This window comes from Musca domestica, unplaced genomic scaffold (assembly GCF_030504385.1).
Source record: "Musca domestica strain aabys unplaced genomic scaffold, Musca_domestica.polishedcontigs.V.1.1 92, whole genome shotgun sequence".
Taxonomy (NCBI): Eukaryota; Metazoa; Arthropoda; class Insecta; order Diptera; family Muscidae; genus Musca; species Musca domestica.
Window position 1 is genome coordinate 1,616,289 of NW_026712441.1, and position 16,930 is coordinate 1,633,218.

The 16,930-nt window shown below is 33.1% G+C and overlaps 1 protein-coding gene across 6 annotated transcripts in view; it reads left to right on the top strand.

Moving 5' to 3' along the window:
- Window positions 1-16,930, top strand: part of LOC101889692 (uncharacterized) — a 124,929-nt gene that overhangs the window by 25,166 nt on the left and 82,833 nt on the right. For 4 of the 6 annotated variants that reach the window (XM_059131999.1, XM_059131997.1, XM_059132000.1 and 1 more), the window contains exon 3: window positions 6,572-6,607. The exons of the other annotated variants lie outside the window; for them this stretch is intronic. The gene's annotated coding sequence lies outside the window, so the exon portion shown is untranslated. The remainder of the gene's footprint in view (window positions 1-6,571; window positions 6,608-16,930) is intronic. 6 annotated transcript variants of the gene reach the window in all.

Consider the following 16,930-nt stretch of genomic DNA (forward strand, 5'->3'; position numbering starts at 1 on the left):
CAAATGCACAAAGACCTAATATCCTGACCACCTTGTGGTGTAGGGTATAAATATGGGGGCCCCCACAAATATTTGAAGGTGTTACAAACGGAATGGCAAATTTAATATTCTGCTCCTTATGGGAAAGTCAATCTGCCTGCAACAATCTGTAACTTTAGGTTAATCTTCCGCTATAGCCCGGAAGCCAAATTTAAATATTGTAAAGACACATTTAACAAGTTACTTGTTGCCACCCTTGAGTGCCGAAAGGACTCTTGATTTTCAAAAAAAATTTCAAAAAAATTTTATTTGGTAACGGCTTAGGGTTAGTAATATTTTCTTGAAATATTCACGAAGCGTTCACTAACATCGTCTACTCTTTTTGAACTTATATGAAATAATATTAGGTTTTCAGAGTATTTTTATTCAAAAAACTAATAAATATACCTGTAATATCGCGCTAAGGAATGTATTCTAGCCCATAACAATCTATGATATTATATTATTAAGATATCAATATTATTACCACTTCTCTCATTAGCTTAAAACATAGTGTTAATCAAAAGGTGATGTCTTCTACAGAGGTCTTTAAACTTTAAAATTATTTATTTTATATTTTTCTTCAACAAAAAGAAACGCCAAAACGAAAATGATATGTAAATAAAAATGTATCGCTAGCGGTTTACAGCAACAACAAAAACACAACCGCAACGTAAATACCATTATAGTAAATTCAACTATTGCAGGGTTAACGGAGGGGGTAAGTGTGTACACGGGGCAGCAACGCAGAGGAAGACAAAAAAAAATAAGAAAAATGGTAATCTGCGCCAAGTAAGGTAAACAAAATAGATAAACATCGAAGTATTAGCTATTCACAGTGTTTAGAATGATCAGAAAATATAAAAAAATAAACTAAAATGAGAGTTGTTTACATGAGGTTCTTTTTTGATAAAAACAAAAAAGTAAGTCTATAGTTTAATTCATGGTCACCATTAGGAAAATACACCAAATTCCCAATTTTGGGAATTATAGCAACAATGTTCAACCGTTCAGCCCAGGGCTGCCATTTTTGCCGATTTATCAACATTTTGACGATTTTTCATTCTAAAATTGAGAAATGCCGATTTTTGCCTCAAAAATTACGATATTTTAACGATCGTCGTCGATTTAAAATGTTGTTAAAGTCATTTTATTAATACACCTAAAATATGCCGAAACAAATAAAATATATCTGTCTTTTTTGACGAATATTCTCAATGCTATAAGTAACACCTACAAATTATACCGGAATTCATAATTTACTTAAACCAATGCAGTTACTTTTTAGAAGCGTTTTGAGTAATTTCATTAAGGAGGTTATAAGTGATAATATTCATTTAACTTTGTGGACAATTTCTATACCTTCAGTCATATGGCTAGATAGGGTATATATCATTGGATACGGCCAAATGTGCCTCATCTCTTTGGACCAAATCTGTTTCAGAACATTTTGAGTAGATCTAGCGATGTGCGTCAGTCCGACCGTCCGTCTGTCTGGCTGGCTATGCGCGTGATAACTCTCGAAGGCGGTATCTAGTTTGGTCCAAACTACTATCAAACTTAGATCGTGTTCGCAGATGAGCAATATCGGTCCACTTCTTCTGGTACCTCCCTCACAAAGGATCAAAATTTTGAATATTCATAAAGATCATAAAACACGAAATTAACATCCGATTCCATTCAGACTCGGTACATCTCAATATTTCCATCAACACAAGATCTGTTATAAAGATCGGACCACATCTTCTGGTACCTCCGCCACAAAAAGTAAACATTTTGAATTTCCTTGAACTCAAAACACGCTAAATTAACATCCGATTTTATTCAAACTTGGTGCATCTCAATATTACCATCAACACAAGATATTTTATAAAGATCGTAGAGATCGGACCATTTCTTCTGGTAACTCCCGTACATAGGGTTCAAGACAAAACGAACAATGAAATCAAAATAAGCATCCAACTCTCTTCAAATTTCAAAAATTTTGCTAACGCAAAATCTGTTGTGAATGATATATATCTGCGAACCCCTTCTGGTACCTCACCCACAAAGGGTCATAATTTTCAATACTGTTATCTTTCATAACTTGCGAAACAAGTCAGCGATTCTTTACAACTTGCTATATCTGAATATTTCTCTCAACCAAAAACCTGGGATGAACATGGAATTTGTGATTTCGGCCATACCAATATTTTGATCGGTATTAGATGAAGTATGAAAATGGAATACTTCGGTCGACTATATCTGCTACTTCACGCACATTTCAACATTTTAGAAAATTAACACATATCTCATATCCAGTGAAGGAAGTAACCAATATGGGCCAAAACTGTCACGTCGCAATATTTATATCAGATTTACTTAGGCGCTATACGAAATGGACAATATTGGCCTATTTCCTTCGGAACCTCCATAGAGAGAACAAATTTTTTTAGTCTATTTTTATTGAATGCATAGTTGTGCATATTTATTCTCGGTTTTTAGATGTAATAAACACTTGTATTTTGTTATAAACCAAAAAATATGTTTTAAGTTAATCATATATTCTTTTCCGATTTTCACAAATAAAAATGCCGTTGAACCTGATTTTTTTCTGAAAAATTGACGATTTTTCTTGAAATTTTGTTGGCAGCCCTGGATCAGCCGCAAATAATGGTCTTAGCCGCATTACAAAGGCAATCGGCTGTTTTTGGAATTGTCATGTTCTGCGATGGTGAAAACTTCCTGAAAAATTGTTTCATTTTAATTAAAGTCCACCACATGTACATTCGAACCACCGGAACTTTTCTATTTTTTTAAATTTATTTATTATACTGTTAACTGTTGTACGGTTACCAAATACTGTGCCGCTTTTAACTTATTGTTAAACCAGTCACAAAACGCCGACATCATCATCGCACACACAATGACCTTGTCAACAATGTGCTTCTCTTTTTTCTGCCGTTTCGCCGAATCGATGTTGTCTATGACAGCCACTGCTTCGTCGTTGGATGTGAATGCGTTAGCCATTTGTTTGTTTGGCAGACAATTTCAACAATTTTTGGCCAGAGAGAAAGAGATATGGTATGCATACGTATGTATGTGTTACTGTGCCTGTTTGTCGTTTATTTATTTAAGAAATGGACTGTGAATGATCTGCCCAGTAAATTTACTTAGAGCCGAGTGTGAGGTGTGGTATAGTGATGCTGTTAGGCATTTTACCAATTTCGGCAAAACGAAACTGTGTAGGCTTTCTTTGTGGAGCAGTTATTTTTTGTAGCTGTTATCTTTTTTGGAAGAAAATGTGCTTCTTGTTTATGGTATTCAAGTCTCGTATGCGTACAGCTCATCACCAGCATTCGTCAGGTTCGGAACGAGTCATTGTTTTTTTTTTGGCTATGCAGGAATGTATGTAGATTTTGACGAAAAGGTTGCCACCAAAGTGGTTTTATAAAACAAAATACTACAAAAATAAATAAAACAATGTAGAGGAACAATATCGCCACCCAAGAATATTCAATTGTTGTTGTTGTTGTTTTTCTTATTCATTGATTTGCGAAAGATGTTTTATATTTCATAGCAATATTTTGACAATATTTTTTTCTTATATTTATACGTGCGCAAGGTGTGTTTGAATGCGTAACCGCCAACGCATGAAGTGGGTATAAGTTCATATCTACAAGCCATTAAAGTTAAATTCGCCCGCCTGTCATAATCGAAATTTTGAAATTGTGCCAAGGTATTAAAATATGTACGTTTTTATGATGTCTGCTAGCATTTCACTTTTAGAGATGCTGTTGAATGATTCATTGTCTGAAACATGACGTCTGATGGGTATAAAATTAAATGACATGTATTTACTTTCTTTTTATAGCTGCAATATAATATAAGAAATCAATGAACTTTAAATTTGCAGTTCTGCAGAATACGTTTTTAGAACAATCGATCTTTCTTTTAAAAGCTGGCATGCAACAAGTATGATTTTGACAACGATACATATTTTTGAGTCAGTATTTTTAAATACACACAAAATGTATTATTTGCGCCTTTTATTATTTTGTATTTTGGGAGAAATATTTTATAAGATACCAGCAAGTGCCCGCTACTTCGTCATCGAAAAGTCCAGCCTTAAATTTTAGAATCGTTTTTTGTTCATTATTTTTTGAACAAAATTTACAAACAAACTTTATGCATCGTACTAAGTATTCGGCTGTACTAGTTCGATAACACTTTATTAGTATTCAGGGTTTTCCTTTATCGAAGGGGATAATCGAAAAATGAATACTTTTTTCCACAAAAAGTCTTCAAAATAGTTTGTTTTGAAGTTTACCGAAAAGCACATTAGTTAAACTCCTTCTATCATCTCATAATAACAAATGACACCACCAAATTTAAATTTTAGAAAAAAAAAAACAGTGAACTCAATATTAAATTTCAGGATCTATCCATTTACTCAACGGCGAATTTAGTATAATTTTGTACTTTTCGAACAATAATAGTAGCATTCCCAAATCCAGCCAAACTATATTCCAACAGTTCCTTCCTTACCAAATGACAACAAAATCACAAATCACCAACCTTGCTTTCCAAAATACTCCAGACACAATAGTCCAACGGATTGGTATTCGGAGATTTTGATGGCCATTGTGCAATGAAGCGAGGAACTTCATTTTATAACCATTCTTGGGTGGCGAGTGCTGAGTCCTGTTGGAATATTCAAGGTCTGCGGCCAAAATATTTGCGTGCCCAAGATTTTAATAAACCCTCCAGAATATTTTCGCGATAATTTTGTTTGTTTACAAACTGCTGGACAACGACTTCACCACTTTCGGCCAAGCGAAGCAAGTCTTTAGCTCGAGTTCAATTTTCCATATTTGCCGAATGGAATATTGTGATGTGATGTTTAGCTCACGAGCCATTTTTCGGCCACTGTGACGCGGGCTTCGATCAAGTCGCTTCTTTACTTTTCAAACCTTTTCTATCACTATCACGCTTGAATTCCATCACGAATAACTTTTTTTCTGGAAAATTCTCATCAAAATGCTTTTGTACAATTGTAAAAAATATAATGCACTGTCACTGGAATAATTTTAACAGCTGTTGGACGAGTGGCTTAGAAATGACAGCAGTCAGAAGTTGGTTGCAGTTTTTTCATCTCACATATACACTTTGTTCTTTTCCTACAGTTTAAAAACCAATTTTCAAAATAATCTCTATTAACAGTGGCCTCAATATCAAATCTCAGGATTTCAACTCTTTAATTTCCAAATATTGTACTATTTAGTACAATTATATTATATATATTACGCATATTCAAGATCAGCTCCTTCTCTCAACCACAACTTTATAAACATCCAACAGTGACATCCATATCATTTCAGGATTTCAGGTTTTATTCCTTCACCCAATTTACTACCACTTAGTACTTTTCGAACAATTATAGTACCAAAACCACCTCCATACCACATAATCACAAATACCAACAGTGATATGAATATCACATAACAGGATTTTAGCTCTATTCCTTCATCCAATAACAAATTTAGTACTTTTCGTACAATTATAGTACACATTAGACCACAGACGAAAACATTAACATCTATGTCCAATTTAAGGATTTCTGCTGTACTCCTTAACCCAATTCCAATCTTAGTACCATATTACCACCGCCAAATCTCAAACAAAGACACTATCAGAAACCCAAATATTAAATTTAAGAATTTTATCTTTGTCCCTTCACTCAGTACCAAAAATAGTACCATTCGGCAATTTTCGTATATATGTAGTACGCATTTCCGAAACCACTTTCTTATGAACAGCTACCCTAATACCAAATTTCAGATTTCTATAATTATCTGTTCGCCCAATATAAAATGTTTCTAAAACCAGCTCTTTATAACAAACCTACTACCAACTGGGACCCCAATACAAAATTTCAAGATTCCTCAGTTTTTCCAAAAAATATTATAGTGGTACACGTTTCTGAAATCAGCTCTTTACCACAAACCTACTACCAACAGTGACCCCAATACAAAATTCTGTTCTAAATTTTCAAGATCTGTTCTAAAATTTAGTGCACAGTTACAACACATTTCACCTTACTTACTTGATTCTCACAAGAAAATTGTATAGTTCTACCCGTGAATATATTACCAAATGGTGCCATTTTAGAACTTATCGTAACCATTCGGATTTCCGAAACCCTTTGTTGCATCTTTACTGCACTTTATTTGTTACTCAGATTCCGAATTTCAGAATTCTAGACCAACGCAAAGTATTACATTTTTAGTACATTTTAATACGAATTCTCTATGAAATCCTATTCTAAATGTCTACTTATTCTTTGCAGAAAATGTACATTGGTCTTTTACGCAAAGCTAGACCACTTAATTCGTCAAGATAATGTTGTTACCACCATCTGAGCCAAAATATCAGATAATGTCAGGATTACACAATTTTTTCTAAAAACTATAATTACTTTTTAGTTTCGCCTATGTGTCGAACAAAAATATTACTAACTTTTCAAAAATTCAATCTTAAAATCTAATTATAATATTTTCTTCTTCTCTTGCAGAAAATACAGCGCTTTGATATAACGTTGTTAACAAGTGTAAGTATGAACTCTTATTGACTTATATTAATGTTACAGTAGGTATCTATTTTTAGATTTAATTCAAAGTCAATAATGAACAATGTTGTCATCAATATGGGAAGGTTACATATATGTAAAGAAGGTCCAACATTTGTTGAAAATAGGGGGATTTTATGTACTAAAATAACCCCAACTATGTGCATATGAGCTATACTAAATTATTATTAATTCGCTTCATAATCTCAGAATGGTCATGCACATACATATCATATAGAATTTCCATCGATGGTTTAGCTTGTCATAAAAATTCTCCTTTAATATAGCTTTCTTTCATGTTTTTATATCCGGAAGTTTGAACATCTTGCATACTCATATCGCCAAGAAAGTTTAATTTTAGAACAATTTTAACGCTTCGCCAGACAGTTATTTCTTCTCATGTATAAGAAATTTATTCTCAGCCGCTTCTTTTCATTTCTCATATCTTGGGAGTTATCAATTGTGGTTTTGCGTTGTCGTTGTATTTTGATCTTGTTTCTGTACTTTTTAATGAAATACTCTTTATGGTGATGCCGCCATCCAATCATCAAAGGCCATATCTTAAATATAACAATTGCTCTACTCTTGAGAATCGTATGAAATAACCTTGGGTGCTGTGGGAAATCATTGCACTTGCACTTGTTTAAGTATTTAATTTAAGTTTCCTCGTTTTCATTTAATTATAGAAGGGATAACGATGGTTTTTTGAATTTTTTTTACAAGTCCGAACTATTGTAATGGACCCCCTATCTTAGGATGAACTTATAATAATAATAATAATGTAATACAAAACACGAATAAAATCGTTTCCCTGTTTTTTGATGTATTTGTTTCATACATAAACCACTTTAACTTTGATATTTGTTAACCGAAAAATAAGAAACAAGCTAAAAAGCAGTAAGTTCGGCCGAGCCGAACTTTGAATACCCTCCACCATTAGAACAAATTTGGAAATTTTCAAAAAATAAAAACAGTTAAAAATTCTGTTAAAATCCTAAAAGTACCGAATATGACCGTTAAATTGGGGTTTATACGACGTGGACCTACATTGCTGTCATAAGCCATTGCCGTTTTCAAATTCGAAACTTGAATAAACGGTGAATAATTTAGCTAAAATCATCAAAACACCGTACATAGGGAGGTACCGTTATATCGGAGCTAAACGAAGACCTGGACTTGCATAAACAATTTTCTGTTATAGCCTGTAGCATCCATTACGAACTTCAAATACGACATCTCTTACAAATTCGGTGAGTATTGTACCTAAAATCGTCAAAATATCGAATATAGGGAGGCAGTTATATGTGGTATAGGCCCCCCACAAAGTCCTGGACCTGCATAGACAATTTTCTGTCATAGGCTGTAGTATCCCTTTTCGACTTCGAATACCAATTCAAAATACCGAATATCGGAAGGTACCGTTATATGGGGGCTATACAGGAACGTGGACCTGCACAGTCAATTTTCTGCCATAGACTGTAGTATCCACTAAGAACTTGAAATACCAAATTTGTATAATGTCGCTTAAATCATCAAAATACCGAATATCGGGAGGTACCGTTATATGGGGGCAATACGAAGACGTGGACCTGCATAGACAATTTTCTGTCGTAGGCTGTAGTATCCCTTTGGGACTTCGAATACCAATTCAAAATACCGAATATGGGGAGGTACCGTTATATGGGGGCTATGCGAAGACATAGATCTGCACAGACAATTTTCTGTCATAGGCTGTAGTATACATTACGAATTCCAAACACCAAATTTGAAATTATTCTGTTGAAAATGTCGCTAAAATCATGAAAATACCGAATATCGGCGGGTACCGTTATATGGGGGCTATACGAAGATGTGGACCTGCACAGACAGTTTTCTGTCTTAGGCTGTAGTATCCATTACGAACTTCAAATACCAAATTGAAACAAACTCGGTGAATAATGTCGCTAAAACCATCAAAGTACCGAATATAGAGAGGTTCCGTTATATGGGGGACATACGAAGACGTGGACCTGCACAGACAATTTTCTGTCATAGGCTCTAGTATCCATTACGAGCTTCAAATGCGTAATTCGAAACAATTCCGGCAAATAATGTTATCATGTCTGCGGCCAAAATATTTGCGTGCCCAAGGCTTTAATACACCCTCCAGAATATTTTCGCTATAATATTCGGCATTTATTCTGATGCCACGGTCGATTAATATGAGCGGAGAATGACCATCGGCTGTTATGGCCGACCACACCATCACCATGGCCGGCGTAGAAATGACAGCAGTCTGAACATGGTTTGCAGTTTTTTTTCATCTCCCCTTGTATACATTTGCTCGAACACCGTCTAAAGCTCTCGAAATTGTTATTGTTTACGTTCGAACGAATATGGTTTCATTTTAAAATTTTACTTTTAACACATAAACCCCTCTTCTTATTGTCATTGACGACCTTAAAAGAATAATAAATAAATAAAACCAATAAAATGAAATTGAAACACAATTTGTTTATTTACCAATAAATAATGAAAATCATTCAGGTGTAACATGCGTCGCCGATAACTTACAACGGCATGCTACAAAGATGGTGATATTGTGCCATAAAGCTGAAACACAAAGGAACTGATGGCTCGAATCTAAATTGGAACTAAGTAATGAATCTTTTATGGCTGGCTAATGGTGGTTACTTATGTTGCGACAGAGCCATAACGCAACAGAGTGTTCTCCTTCGTTTTAAAATGTCTCTTCAAAAGTGAAATTTGTTTTTATTTTTCTGCTTCTCGGAATATTCCTCATGCTTTGATGAGGTTCATGATTTTATTATTTACAATTGAATGCCTTTGAGTGCTGTTGAGGTAAATCGCAATAATATTTTATTTCTTTTTTCGTTCGGTTAATAAAGTTCAGTTCTTTTTGATATAAGAAACCAATATAATCATCAATATTTAATATTTCCAAACGATTGAACAAGTCGTTTGAAGTGAGTGAATTGGAACGAAGAAATACGTTATTTTTTTATAAAAATAAATATTTTTTTTCATTCCTCTGTGATTTAATTTATAAATGATTGATTTTAAGTTTATTTCTAAAAAATTGGTATTTTATTATTTTTAGTATGCGGATTTTCCAAAAAAAGAAGTGTAATGCCTTTACATGATTATTGTAGTTGCAATTTTAAGTGCGCAATATGCTAATAGCACCAGAACATATTCTAATGCTTATTTTAAAAATTACACAGATGTTATTGTAATTAGTTCGTATTTTGCATAGAAATTAGTTCATTACATCTACGAGCAGACACCGAAGCTTTTAAAAATGTAACGAAATTTCAGTAACAAGGGAACTTGTCAAAAATCTGTTTTGTAGCAGTGCAGGAGCTCATTGACACTGCATTACTCCTTTTTGGTATAATTGGTCTAACATAATTACTATGAGGCTACATCCTGCTCCCGATAGCCTTCTGTATGCCAGTGGTTGAAGCAAAACTCTATTATGATGTGCAATTATATTTTGTAAAGGTAGAATTGCAGACATTTGATGAAATTTTAGATATACCCCTGGTTTAGGAAGTCTGATAGCTCAACATATTCCAGAAATAAATGCAATGGTCATAGAATGGAGCAACACACATTCATTTGGTTTTCTCTCTACACTAGTTCATGTGATTGGATATGTGTGGTGCAAGTATTTTCTCATTTGTGGTCATTCATATGCAAACGAGCAACCCAAAAAAAAGCGTTACATCAAAATGAAGCAAATTTGCTTACATATGAATATGGAAACATTTCCAGAATTGTTATGGCCGTTTGTTTTAGTTATGGCCATAATGATTTTTGGTTTGTTTACACAATTTTGCTTGCATAAATTCGGATTATATTTTGGTATTTGTGGAAATATCGTTAGTTGGTTGGTTATGGTAAATAGTTGGTAGTAGTAGAACTAATATAGCGGTGGCCTATATATGGAAGCAACCTATATAGAAATTTCGTAAAATCTCTAAGCATGGGTCCCAGACCACTAAGAACACATTTATTATATTAAGTTCGTCATTCCATTTGTGACCTATCGAAATAATAATTTCAGACATAACAAAGTACATATATTGTTGATCAGTATATATTTTCTTGATCAATATATATATTCTTGATCAGAATATTTAGCTCTGTCGGTCTGTAGAGTCACGGTAGTGTCAAACGAATAAAGATAGGAAGTTAAAATTTGCTCCGATCAGTCCTTTTGTCTGCAGGCAGGTCAAGTTCGAAGATGGCAAGTATCGGCCCACGATATCGTATGGCCTGCCCCACACCAAATGATGATTGCATCCAAATTTGTCAATGAAATTGCCTGAAAATCTACAAAAGGAGCTCCTTCTGAGTACCCTAGAAGAGTATTGTCTATATAGGTGCACGATATCCCATATCCCCCCAATGATTCCTCCCTATATTCGGTATTTTGATGATTTTAACTACATTTTTCAATTGAATTGTCGAAAAATCCATACTAGAAGTTCTTTTAAGCACTTTACCACCTGGAAGAGAAATTTCTATATATGTCCACTATATCGTATAGCCCACATTTCGTTTTGAGTAATGGGAAACTACTATGACAGTCTATGACAGAAAATTGTCTATGCAGGTCCATGTCTTCGCATAGACCCAAGTATCAGTACTTTCCTGTATTCGGTATTATGACGATTTTAGTGCAATATTCACCGAAATTGTTGGAAATTTCGTATTTGAAGTTCCTAGTAGGTACTACAGCCGGTGACAGAAAAAATATAACGGTACCTCCCTATATCCGGTATTTTGATGATTTTAGCTACATTATTTACCGGATTCGTATTTGAACATGGCTGGAACAATGGCTTATGACAAAAGTTGCCTATGCAGGTCCATGTCTTCGTATATACCCCAATAGGGTAAGTGTACCAGTAGTCGGCACTTTTAGGATTTTCGCGTTTTTAATCGCTCACCATTCTGAGTGGAACTTTTCAATTATTACTAAGTTAATTTATTCAGATTCGAAATTTTGTATAGTTTTTACAATAATAAATAAAGTTTTAATAACTTTTTATTAAATTTCATAAATTTATAGTTTATTAAAACAATGCTTTTTTGCCAGTAGTCGGCACCACTTGCCAATTGTCGGTATGGCATGTTCCAACAGTCGGCATACCAAATTTTTGTAAGCATAATTAATAATAATAATAAATTAATCATTAAATATAATATTTTTGTTTAGTTAAACTGATTCGACGTCTTTATTGTACTTTCTTAAGAATATGAATTGTTGAGGACCTTCAAATTTAAATTTTATTTTTATTAGAATAAATCTTCTTTTCTTAGCGAAATTGTACACAAAGATAGCTGACAATATATTTGAAGTAAACAAAATACATTTAGTTATAATAGTTTCATTATATGGGCTTAAAAATAAAAGTACCGACTACTGGGACATGCCGAACTTAGGCACACTTACCCTATAAGGTTTATTTTATTTATTTATTTTTTTTTTTTTTTTTAAATTTCCAAATTCGTTCTAAATGGTGGAGGGTATTCAAAGTTCGGCTCGGCTTTTTTACTTGTTCCTAATTATACGTTGTAATTTTTTTACTTTTGTGTGAAAAATACCAACATTTTCATTCTACCTCGAAATAAAATCAATCAAAAAATTTTATCTGAACAAGTTAATTTCAGTTGTGGGGTTCCCCAGGAATCTATTTTGTCACCCCATTTATACAACATTTTTATATACGTTTTGCCCCATATCGACATGATTCTACAGGGATCCTATATGCTGATGATTCCTTGCTATATGCTCACGGTGAATCGCCACTTACTGCACTTACTAAAGTTAGGCACCATTTAGATAAAGTAAAGACTACATTCGGTACAAATTGATTTAGGTTGAACTGATTGATCTGGAAATTTCAAATGTTTTTTTATTGGGTATCTGCTGGTGGCTTGGATTAATATGAAGAAGTGGGTTTGAAATGGGTGCAGCAAGCTACGAAAGGTACTAAATGGTAATAAACTTTGTATTTCGGTAACGGATAGTGCTTGAAATGTGAAATTGGCATTAGGGTCACTGTTAGTGTTTAGGGCTGAGATTTGGAAGTAGATGGTACTAAATTAGGGTCTTAGGGACTTAAAGAAGTGGTTTCGAAAATGTATACTATAATTGTGCGAAAAGTACTGAATAGAATCCTCAAAATTAATATTGAAGTATTTTTTGGTATCTGGAATGAAATATGGGTTGGTTTTGGGCATTGTACTAAATAGTACTAAATTTGGATTACAGTTAATGTCTAGGATGGAGAGATGTAGATTGTGTTGGATATGCAGATTAGATGTTATCAAATTTGGTTTCCAGTGAAGCGATAGAGCTGAAATTTTGAAATTTGATATTTAGGTCACTTTTTCTAGAGTTTACATATGGAGAGTTTAAAATACAATACAATTGAATGTGGTCCCTGTGTGCAATGGTTTTACTCATATCCTCCTCTATAAACTTCAAAATGAACGATATTTAGGCTTGTGGTGGATAGCATTGTACATCCCAACCGATCTCACTGGTATTTGCAGTTTAAAGTAGAAAGCGTTCGAACATTAAATCCAGAAAATGTTATTTACAAATGTTTTCTTTACCTCATGGTGGAGAGTATTTGAAATTTAGCCCTGCGAATATAACATTTTGTACTACTTATTTTTTTTAATTTTAGGTAAAAAAATGTCTGTGAATTTCTATTCTGCGTTTCCATACATGTTCTTGGTTCTCATCATAGTGCATTAATTCAGTATTTTTTTCTTTTGAACAAATATGTTTCAAAATTTCCGTTGGAAAAAAAACACATTGCACTATTGAATTATGTGTGGAATTCACTTCATGGATATATGTGTATAAGGTTGGTTCTAATTTATTTCAAGTTCTATTGAGAAAATTTTTTAAATAATCAATCCGAAAGAAATTTTCTTTTATAAAAATATCATTAATGAAAATCAACGTTAATATGAAAGGACAAAGATCGATGGTTACCATTGCAAAAATTCAATTTCAAATATTGTTACTATTATGATGTAGTTTGTAGTTTGTCGACAAAAAGCACATGTTGATTTTAATTTATAATTCTAAATATCGTAGCAAATTGATTTCGGGTTTTTAAGGAGAACATCAACCCATACTAATACATAATAATTCAACCAAAAAATGCAATATTTATCTCCCTTACATTGCGTTGTTGTTTTATGAAATATGATGTTTTATAGCAAGTCTCCGCAATGTTATAGAATTCTTGCACAAATGAAACCGTACAGATGCTGCATTCATTTACTATTTTAATGCATGCAGAAATTGGGTTTAATGTTATTTTTTCATTTTGCAAAATATTAAATCCAAAATATGTTATCGGTGAAAATAACTATGTCATATGTTTTATACCCTCCACCAGACATAGTATTTAGGGACTAATAAGTTTTGCATTCGTTTGTAACTCATCGAAATAATAATTTTAGACATTAACAAGTACATATATTCTTCATCAGCGTAAAATTCTAAGACGATTTAGCTCTGTCCGTTCGGTCCGTCCGGAAGGCTAAAATTGTTCACAAATCAGTCGTTTGTCTGCAGACAGGTCAAGTTCGAAGATGGGCTATATCGGTGCACGATATCGTACTACTCCCATATAACGGTACCCTCCGATATTCAGCATTTTGATGATTGTACTCAAATTTTTCAATGCAATTGTCTGTAAATCCACAAAAGGAGTTCCTACTGAGTATTTTACCCCCTGGAGGAGTATTGTCTATATATAGGTCCACGATATCGTATATCCCCATTTAACGGTACTTCCCTATTCGGGTTTTTGATAATTTTACTTATATTTTTCAATTGAATTGTCTATATAGATCCACGATATCGTATGACCCTCCGATATTCGGTATTTTGATGATTGTAGTAAAATTTTTGAATTAAATTGTCCGAAAATCCACAAAGGAGTTCCTTCTGAGTACTTTACCCCCTGGAAGAGGAATGTCTATATATGTCCTCGATATCGTATAGACTCCATTTAACGGTACCTCCCAAGATCCCGTATTTTTAAGATTTAGCGACATTATTCACCGAGTTGTTTTATATTTCGTATTTAGAGTTCGTATTGGGAAGTGCAGTCTATGACAGAAAATTTTCTATGCAGGTCCCGGTCATTATATAGGCTCCATACATCGATACCTCCCTATATTCCGTATTTTGATGATTTTTAGAAGATATTTCGATGTTAGATTTTTAGATTTTAGAAAATTTTTCTCTTTTGCGACCATCTTCAAATATAAGAAGTCTCTCTGTATCTCCAAATAGATCATCTATATTATTTGCTTGTCTATGATATTTGGCTACATTCTTCAACGAAATCATTTCGCCTGTAAGTTATTTTCAGCGTTCGGTAGAATGGAAATGTTGGTATTTTCACACAGATGTCCATTTGTCGTAACCTCTAACTTCATGCGAGATTTCGTGATTTGGTTTCTATTTCTGACCTTTATAACGACTGCAAAACTGGAACACTTGATCATGCACCAAAATCCGCATGCGATAAAAATATATGAAAAAAATATCACAAAATCTATGTCAAGAGGGCATTGAGAAAAATGGTCAAAATCGGTCCAGCCATTTCTGAGATATAAGCATTCTAATTAACATCCCTTTCCTTTGTATATACACATTGTATATATTCGCTATATATCCGATATATTTACTATCGGCATCAACGTAACAGTCAGAATTGAATTGTTCGTTATTTGTGATTTTTGGGATTAAAAATATTTTAATAGAAAATTTGACTTTTATTTAACACAAATACTATGGTCTATTTTACCCACTAAATATTACGCGATGACCTCAAAATTGGAAGGCTTCTGCCCAGTCCTAAGCTCTAGCCCCATGCTAACTTCCACTTCGATTGGTCTATAACTTTTTGAAAAAGTCTTCTGATATAATTTTTATAAATACTATCTAAAGATTAAAACAGAAAACGCAACACAAAAATAAACTAATTTTAATAAAACTAAAACTAATCATAATAGATTGAAGTGTTGTCAACTTCCTTAATTGTCTTATATTTGTATATTAAATTGTTAAAATTCATTCTATGTTGATATTAAATTTGTTTAAAATTTCATATCTATGTTGTATATTAAATTTGTTTAAAATTTCATATCTATGGGAGAGATCATATTAACTTGCTCTTTTGTTAACCGCAATGTTTAATTATCTCAAATACTTCATTAATAATGAAAGCAATTCATTTGCTTTCATTGGGAATTCCAATAAATCTATTCAATGATGATGTTATCGAGATCCCATAATACTTCCACATACATTAATCAAATTCTTGATTGCCATCGAATGAATTAACTGTGGTCAGGTTGTAGGTTTGTGGCTAAGGATATCCTTGTCGCAGAAAAAAAGAAACATTTCGTCACATTCGAAAGTTAATTTAAATTCACTTAATTTCATTGGTCATGGTTGGGTAGTAAAATCAATTTAAATTATTGTTCTTTCTTTGAATTTTAAAAATTGTATTGTAATTTGGGTTGCATGAACAAAAAAATGTAATTGTTGAAAATTAAATAATATTTTATGCGTTAATAAACCAAATAAATTTTTCATTAGGGGTTTGAGTGCTCGCAAACATTTTGTTTGCTGTCCTTTCTTATGTACAGTGGAAATGTAGTCTACTTACGATATAGCGGGTGACAAAAATGTACTTACCTAAAATGAAGAGAGAAAGGTGAAAATGTTTTTTATTAGTAAATCAGTAATAAGAAGGAAAAGGCAACCAAGAATAATATAAATTAATTTCACAAAAGTTTGTTTTGAAAAATCCCAACTTTCTGAGAGAATTCAAAAAAAGTCATTTTAAAATACCAATTTAACAAGTAAGCAAAGGCAATAGTCGTGCGGGGCCGACTGTAATACCCTACAACACTAAAATATTTTAGAAGCCACCTTATGTCCAATCCATATTGGAAATATAAATAGGATTTTGACTAGGGACATTTGCCAAATATTTAAGCACTCCGTCATACTGTTAGTTGTAGTGGTCCATTTCCATCAAAATGCTGGAATTTCTCCCTTAACTCTCTTCTCAGGGGTGTAGATTGGCTTCAATTGTGTGATCAGAAAAACATTCTGTTTTTGGTTAATTTGAACCCCTAAATATTTTGTAATCATCTCCCAAAGGAAGAAGCCCCTCTGTATCTCCAAATTTGACTCATCTATATTATTTGCTTGTCTACGATATTTGGCTATATTCGTCAACGAAA